This window comes from Mustela lutreola, chromosome 14 (assembly GCF_030435805.1).
Source record: "Mustela lutreola isolate mMusLut2 chromosome 14, mMusLut2.pri, whole genome shotgun sequence".
NCBI classification, from domain to species: Eukaryota; Metazoa; Chordata; class Mammalia; order Carnivora; family Mustelidae; genus Mustela; species Mustela lutreola.
In genome coordinates this window covers 57,959,526-57,967,819 of record NC_081303.1, presented here as the reverse complement: position 1 = coordinate 57,967,819, position 8,294 = coordinate 57,959,526, and the positions used below count along the sequence as shown (strand labels likewise).

Sequence of the window (8,294 nt, the reverse complement as noted above, 5' to 3'; positions counted from 1 at the left end):
AACAAGGTTAAATGTCTTGAACAGTCCTTGTGTTCAAATAGCAGAGCACAGAGGCAAAATTATTTCAATCTGATGCCATGGCAAAACTTGGATTGCATATCTACTGATCTACTTGGTAAATTGTTTTAGGAAATGGAAAATATTTACATGGTTTTCCTGATGGAAATTCCAAAAATTAAATTTAAAGAATAATGCTAAATTGACTTAATAGTTAAAACTCTGAAACAATTGTAAAAATCGTTTTCCCAGCCATCTGCTTTCCTTCCAGTACCACAACTGGGCATCTTCTCCAGTCTGTACTTCATACTCCACATAGCACTTAGGTATGCACTGACTCTAAATTGTCACCTAATTAGAGAATTAGCCTGAGGTCGCTTAGTATGAATCAATTGCTTCTTCCTTTGAAGCTGCTACTGCCTGTGGAACTAAAAGAGTCAATCCAATGGTGTGTCCTATGTTTTTGGCAATTGTTTCCAGAGAAGACTACATTGTCTTTCAGTTAGTTATTACAGTGGCAGGTCTTTCAGCTTCAAAAGAAGCATTAGATTGAATTTACAGAAGAGATGGTTTGGATTATAGAAATTTACATGTGATTTAAGAAATCACATTCTCATTGAGAAAAAAATAATGAAATCTATCATACAGCAGTGGCCTCTGAATTACAGATAAAGATTTTTATAATATTTGTGTACCCAGGGACACTTTTATCTGAAGTGGCTTTAACATCTATGCTTTAAATTTTGTATTGTCATTCCTACAGTTATGTTAGTAATTTGGCTTTTCAAATGGAGATTTTTTTTTTAAAGATTTTATTTATTTATTTGACAGGCAGAGATTACAAGTAGGTTGAGAGGCAGGCAGAGAAAGAGAAGGAGGAAGCAGGCTTCCTGCTGAGCAGAGAGGCTTCTCACTGAGTGGAGAGCCTGATGCGGGGCTCGATCTCAGGACCCTGGGATCATGACCTGAGCCGAAGGCAGAGGCTTTAACCCACTGAGCCACCCAGGCGCCCCTTAAATGGAGATTTTTAAAAATTTGTGGGAATCTTTGAGTTTTCTTTCTTAAAACTGGTTGAAATTGAAAACTGCCAGTGTACTATACATGTACTATAAAAAACCCAAAAGAATATCCCAAATATTGACTTCTTCAGTCATAACACCTTCAGGTTCATTTATCTCGTAACATGCAGTACTAACCAATAGTAAAATCTCTCAATGGAAATTCACCTCCTCAAGCCATAGTGGTTGATTGATTTGTCTCTCAGTCCGTCTGAGTCAATTCACAACTTAACCTTTCCTTTCTGACTTTTTTCTATGTGGCCAAATGGGAAGAATATTCATAGTTTCCACATCACAAATCAAGAACTCAGTAAGAACATCAGGTGTCATCTTGAGTTGAGCACTGCTTACTTCCACATAGTGGTGGACCTAAGTGAGAGTTCTTGAGGTTGGCACTTGAAGGGACTGACCTTGAAGTGGTGATGAACCGTGAGGGGCTTGTTGAGATTTAGGAACACTGGAAATCATTGACATAATTCTGTCAGTTTAGTGAACATTTAAAAATATCTCTGTCATTTTTCTGGAAATTCTGAAAGTTAGTCTGCTCTATGTAAAAATTGTTCAGCAATTCATGAATGACACAGAACTCTGGTTTTCTTAAACAAGAATTATAAACTTTGTCTTGCCTGCTTTTCTGTAGGCATTCTTACTAAGATCTGGCAAGTGTTTAAATAGAAGCTCTCATTGTGCTTTCAAAGACAAGTTAGTGTTAGAATATTAAAGCACTGACAAACTTGGAAATATTTTGCCCAGGGATTTAGCAAAGAATTTCTTCAGCAGTTTGGGCTCTTATAATAAAATATCAAAAACTTGCTGCCTTATGAACAAATTCCAGGTGCCAGTAGAGTTGGGTTCTGGTGAGAGCAGTCTTCTGGCTTGCAGATAACCATCTTCTCACTGTATCACCACATGATGATGAACAGAGCAGAAGAAGCATGCCCCATCATGAATCTTATAAAGACAATAGTCCCCTTCATGAGTGCTCTATCTAATTCTAATCATCTCCCAAAGCCTGCATCCCCTAATGCCATCACGTGGGAATGGTTGGAGTTTCAGCATGCAATTTTTTTGGGGAGGGCCCACAAACATTCATTCCCTAACAATTATATGTTAAAATAATTATCTTTTTAGAAAGATTGAGTGTAGGGGCACCTGGGTGGCTCGGTCAGTTAAGAATCTGCCTTAGGCTCAGGTCATGACTCCAGGGTACTGGGATTGGGCCCCACATCAGGCTCTCCACTCAGTGAGAAGCCTCTCCCTCTGCCTGCCCCTCCCCCTGCTTGTGTTCTTTCTCTCTGGCAAATAAATAAATAAAGAATCTTAAAAAAAAAAAAAAAAGAAAAAAGAAAGAGTGTGTGTGAAGTTTTTAAATATGCGTTTATTAATATTATTCTGAATGCATACATGTGGTTTCTGGAACAAGACAGATTTCTATTTACTTATAACCAGTAATGGTTCTGGGTCTCCAAGCCCCAATTCGCCCTTCCAGAACAACATGATGAGAATAAGAGATTACCGATATGTACTAGAGTCTGTGCTATAGGCAAGAAACCTTGAAAATATGAAAGTAGGGGATTATATAAGAGTGAGTCAGCTATCCCTTCCTCTCTCCCTTAAACGTGGACAGAAATCTTTTGCTCCTAATGTCAACAATTCTATTGGGAATTCAAAAGGGAAGCCCTGGGACAACTGAGTGGCTCAATTAAACATCCAGTTCTTGATTTCAGCTCAGATCATGATCTCATGGTTCTGAGACTGAGCCCAGCAATGGGTTCTGTGCTCAGCATGGAGTCTGTTTGAAATTCTTCCTCTCTGAACGCCCCCCTCCACTTGCATGCTCTTGCTCTCTCTCTCTCTCTCAAAATAAATACATAAATCTTTAAAAGCAAATCAGGGAAGAATCCTGGGTTTTTATCTTTTGAAATATGTATTTATATTTCTAGGGGAAAATCAAAGTGATATCCTTAAGCTTTAGAACCCCTGGGGTTATCTCCGTGGTCTTTGTCTTATCCCCCTTGAGATGTAAATGTATACATTTCTTAAGGAAAATCTCTAGAATTTTCTATATAGTAAGCCATAATTTAATTTTCAAGGCTTGTCTTTTAGTCCACATACAAAGTTTAAGTAAAATCTTTACAGAAACCCTTAATGTTGAAAAACAAACAAACAAAAAATTCTTTCTCTACTATTTCTCCCATACTATGTCTTTAGTGAATATAAATAAAACAACTGTATTGAAAAAATAGTGCATGCTTTGTCATTCTGTTTACAAAAGTGTTAAAAATTTGATATAATATAATGGAAAACCTTTCACAAAATGAAAGCATATCAAATAAATCATATCTTTATTTATAAAAATTACTTTAAAACCCATTCAAAAGAGGTACACATATAAAAGTAGTGTGATCATTTATTTGCTTTTGTTTTATTCATAGAATAGGAGACTCTTTTTCTAATAAAAAAACAATTGACAAGAGATGCGTGGGTGGCACAGTCAGTTGGGCACCCAACTCTTGATTTCTGCTCAAGTTGTGATCTCAGTGTTCTGAGATCACATTGACTTAGTGGGGACTCAGCTTGAGACTTCTCTCCTTCTGTCTTGGCCCCTCCCCCTACTGATGCTCTCTCTAGCTTTCTCTCTCAAAATAAATAAATAAATCTTTTTAAAAAATGGATAAAATTATTTTCATGGTATTTTAATATTTGATGGATAATCTTCACCAGACATTCAGTCTCATAATAGTCAAGTCTATCCAGGTTTGTTTTAATATAGTCATTAATGAATAAAATATCTTGTGGCTCAGAAAGAGAATTTACCTCAGGTACAATAGAGAAAACAATAAAGTATTCAGGTATATCACTCTTAAGAGAGTCTTAAGTGCACAAAAGTCACTCTGTGTATGAAGACCCCTGCATTGCTACATGGTATCCAAATGAATACAATACTGACACTCTTCACCAAGGAAAGAAAATGTTTTTAAAGATAAATTTTCAAAGGTTCAAATAATATCCTTTGAAAAACAAATTTAAAGAAATATAGTGAAGCAGAAATAAAAAGAACACTTGGTTTTTATAACATTAATACATCTTTTGGTGTTTGAATCTGATATTATCCTAATAATTCAAATACATTATTGTCCATAGGCATCTCATTAAATGCTGTTCTTGTATAACATCTAACTTTCAACCCACGGAGCCATCACAATGAGATAAAAGAAAAAATGAGTTGCATTTTTATTCTTTCAAGAAAAGTATTAGAATAAATTATATAAGGAAAGACAATTATTTTAAAGCCATTTCTTCTGAAAGTCTATTAAAGAATTTGTATGCAATGTGCAAGGGGAAAAAGTGAATGTTACGCAGTATTGCTTAAGACAAGTAACCAAAATTCAAAGAGTATTATGTAATTGCATTTTTACTATAGATGGTATTGATTGATGGTCTTATTTTGCTAAAAAAAAAAAAAAGAATTATACAAATGGAAACTGATACAGATAATGTAAGACACAGTGAATAATGCAAATAAAATACACTAGAAATGGGGATACACATGGCTAAGTAGAAATAACTATCTTTCCTTTGACTACAACTTTATTTTGTTACTAATTCTAATTTTGTGCTGTGAGGAACCTAGTCCATACACTTAGTTCTTGCTGAATATATGAATTCAGTATTCATGTATTCCTTGTTGGAGGTGTACATTAGCATACTGAGAAGTCAGCTTCTCAATCTCTTGAATAGAATATTGCTGCAATGTTAGTAAGCTAACTCAATTGCTTTTTTATGTTTTTAATAGGTTAGCTTGAATAGCTTCATAATGTCAATAGTCATTTAGAAAATGATGTTATTTGGAGAGAATGGTGATCTCCCTTTCCCTGTTGGCATCTTCAGGCTAGACTTACACAGCCAAAGTGATGAGGAGCTATGAGGCAATTAAACAATAAATGTGAAGTCAGCCTCCTCACTTTTACTCAGAATTGGACTAACTCCACCAAACAGATTGGGCAAACACCCACCAAAGCCAAAACCAGAGGCAAGGATTCCAAAGAAAAGAGTGTTATACAACTCTGTACATGTGCTCTAGGCCAGGGGCCAAAGGCAGAATTTTGCAAAGGTTTATGTGAAGGTATGGCCCTTTTTTATTCTTAAATATGTAAGTGATTGCCTGCGTCATCTCTCCTCATTTCATCTGTTCTTGGAAAAAATGGTATGTGCTTTTCTACTTTTCTCAAGTTGGTGATCCAAATCCAAGTTTAGTGAAATATAATAAATCAGAACTGTAAGGGTAGGTAAACACAATATCATCATTACAGTTCCTAAACTTTCCTAATGATCTATGCTTTCTCTAATCCTTGTGAGTAAAAAATACCACTGTTTTGTGTTGTACGACCTCTGAGAAATCTCAGTTATAAAACTGAGATTTAAATCTGCCAGATTTAAACCTTTAAATTTAAATCTTTAAATCTGTCAGAGTTAACTGATACATTTCATACCATCACTCTTACATTTGTAGGAGAAAATTTCTGCTTTAATGGAAATCTATGCATGGCCTAGAGCACACTCTCCACGTTACTGGATTCTGACATGTTGGGAACTATTTTATAATTTTGTAAGTTTTTAGATAACCGATAGCAATGCAAAATAATTATTTTCTGTAGATATACAAGGGATTTCTGTCTTATGGAGAGACAACTGTAGGGAAAAAAAAAAAAAAAAAAACTTCCTCTAAAAGAAAAATAAAACGTGTTCCTCTTTACATTTGTATGAGAGTCATGATTTTATTCTTTAAAAAAATATCATCTTTCAGTTCATATTGGCTCATGATGGCTGGATAGCTCTCATGCTGGATATTCTCTGAACACTGTTGCCCATATTATGCCACTAAGTTCATGGTCTCCAACCCTTTTATGTAACACTAAACATTGTTGGTTTTATAAATCACCTGTTACAGCCGGGTTAGTAAGTTAGGCAAGAAAAAAAAAAGAAACGGAGGATACCCCTCAAACCTCCAGACAAAGGGAACACCATGAACAAATTCAAGAAGGTCAGAATGCACAAAGTAACAATAAGTTCACGGGATTAACTGAAATTCTAAGAAATTAGTAAAATGAGGAAAGCAAACTGTGAAAAAAAAAAATTCCCAGAATATGTTTTGTGGGGAAAATGTCATCATGTTTTCTAGTCATACTCAATATTTTGTGTTAAAAATTGCCATTATACTTGTATTTGAATAGTTTAAATGGTAACTTTAATTTCTTTAATTATAATTTTATATGTAAAAATACTGAAATTAAATTAATTTCTCAAAGAGCTGGTATACTGTATGTGTTTTTGGCTTCTCGGATTTTTTTTTTTATTAGCTGTAGCACTACAATGAAATGTATGTATATTGAATTAATATAAGTCATGACATAACATATGACAATATATGAATTAATATATGTCCATTATCCATGGGCAACGTTTTGTTAGGAGAATTATGTACAAATTGCTAATTATTTCAGTGTTCATTGAGTAATGCACATTTTCTACACTTTTGTTATTAAATTTGTAGAGTACTATTTATTTTCTATGTTATTGTCCTTCAGTAGCATATATTTCTGAATTTTCCTAACCCTGTAATATCTGTAATATATAGTGACTCTTACAGTGTGGCACAGAGATGTTTGTGAAATGTGGCTCTCAGAAATGCCAAGTGAAAATACATGCTGACAAGAGCAGACTTTAGCATAGTATGGTTACTTCTCTCTCTTTTTCTCTTTCGCTTTCTCCTTCTCTTTCTCTTTCTTTCTTTTTCTCTCATTATTTAATATACTCTGCCCCAGGGATATTGCTCAGAGAAGGAACAGCCAAAATTGCATCGTCTTCTTTTGGCTCAAATGTCTTGGAAAAATTGAGAACCCCACAGAGCTCAAAGGAAGAGTACCCAGAGTGTTGTGCAATTTTCTCATTTTTAGTTTTCTCTGCCTTTGTTATGGACCTTTAAAGACTAAGGTTTGTTGTAGACTTTAAGTTTCAGGAAAAGGGTTTCAAAGAAAAGCAAACATTTGTGAAATGATAAATGTTATGTTTATATCTTGTTAGTGAGCTTCTTGAAAGTGCTTACAGCTTTGAGGTAGAGTAAAGAATATTGGGTAAATAATATTCCCTGCAGAGTGAAAGTTGTGCATGGAGAGAAATCATGCAGAGAAACTTAGAAAGCCTACATCACAAGAAATGCTTTTCAGCAGGGAAGTCTCCCTCTGAACTTACACATAGGTCAGAATGACATAAAATGCTTCTTTATTGATAATGACAGGAGTTTAAATAACTTTCAGATGATGTCTATACAAAAACTATAAATTGAATCATAATTCAAAGTTTCAATTTGATCCAGTAATCCTACTTCCAGAACAGAGAACACTCCTCATGTGATAAATCAAAATGGAATACAGAGTTGACACTGTTTTCTGGCAAAATATTGGATTTTGCTCAGAGTACTACTGTTTACAAATGGGAGGAAAAAAAAAAGTCAAACTGAATCTGACAAAACTATTTGTTCAACAAATATGTGTCTCATACCTACTGTGTGTAGGCATGATTATAAATGGTGAAAATACAATAATAACAAATATAATGTCTGTTTTTCTGAAGCTACATGCTACTGGAGAAGGCAGCTTACAAATATGTGAACAGATATATACCCAACACATTTCATAGAGTGATAAGCATTTTGAAAAAAAAAAAAAAAAAAAGAGGTACTGTAGTTATAAGGGAGGGTTATTTCATTGATGAGTGGGGGTTACTTTGGTTGGAATTCCCCAAAATTCTGAAAGGATGGGTAAAATATGACCAGACATTCAGATAATAAGGACTTAGGTATTTAAAGATCTAAAGCATGTGCTCGCTTCGGCAGCACATATACTAAAATTGGAACGATACAGAGAAGATTAGCATGGCCCCTGCGCAAGGATGAGCAAAAGGCAAGGGAAGCAAGGGAAAAAATGAACTACTGGGATTTCATCAAGATCAAAAGCTTTTGCACAGCAAAGGAAACAGTTAACAAAATCAAGACAACTGACAGAATGGGAGAAGATATTTGCAAACGACATATCAGATAAAGGACTAGTGTCCAGAATCTATAAAGAACTTAGCAAACTCAATACCCAAAGAACAAATAATCCAATCAAGAAATGGGCAGAGGACATGAACAGACATTTCTGCAAAGAAGACATCCAGATGGCGAACAGACACATGAAA

At 34.7% G+C, this 8,294-nt stretch overlaps 1 non-coding gene across 1 annotated transcript; it reads left to right on the top strand.

Annotated features, from left to right (window-relative positions):
- Positions 1–7,934: 7,934 nt before the first annotated feature.
- Positions 7,935–8,041, top strand: LOC131815368 (U6 spliceosomal RNA). Its single transcript, XR_009347684.1, has one exon. It is a non-coding gene; the product is annotated as a U6 spliceosomal RNA (small nuclear RNA).
- The last annotated feature ends 253 nt before the right edge of the window (positions 8,042–8,294 follow it).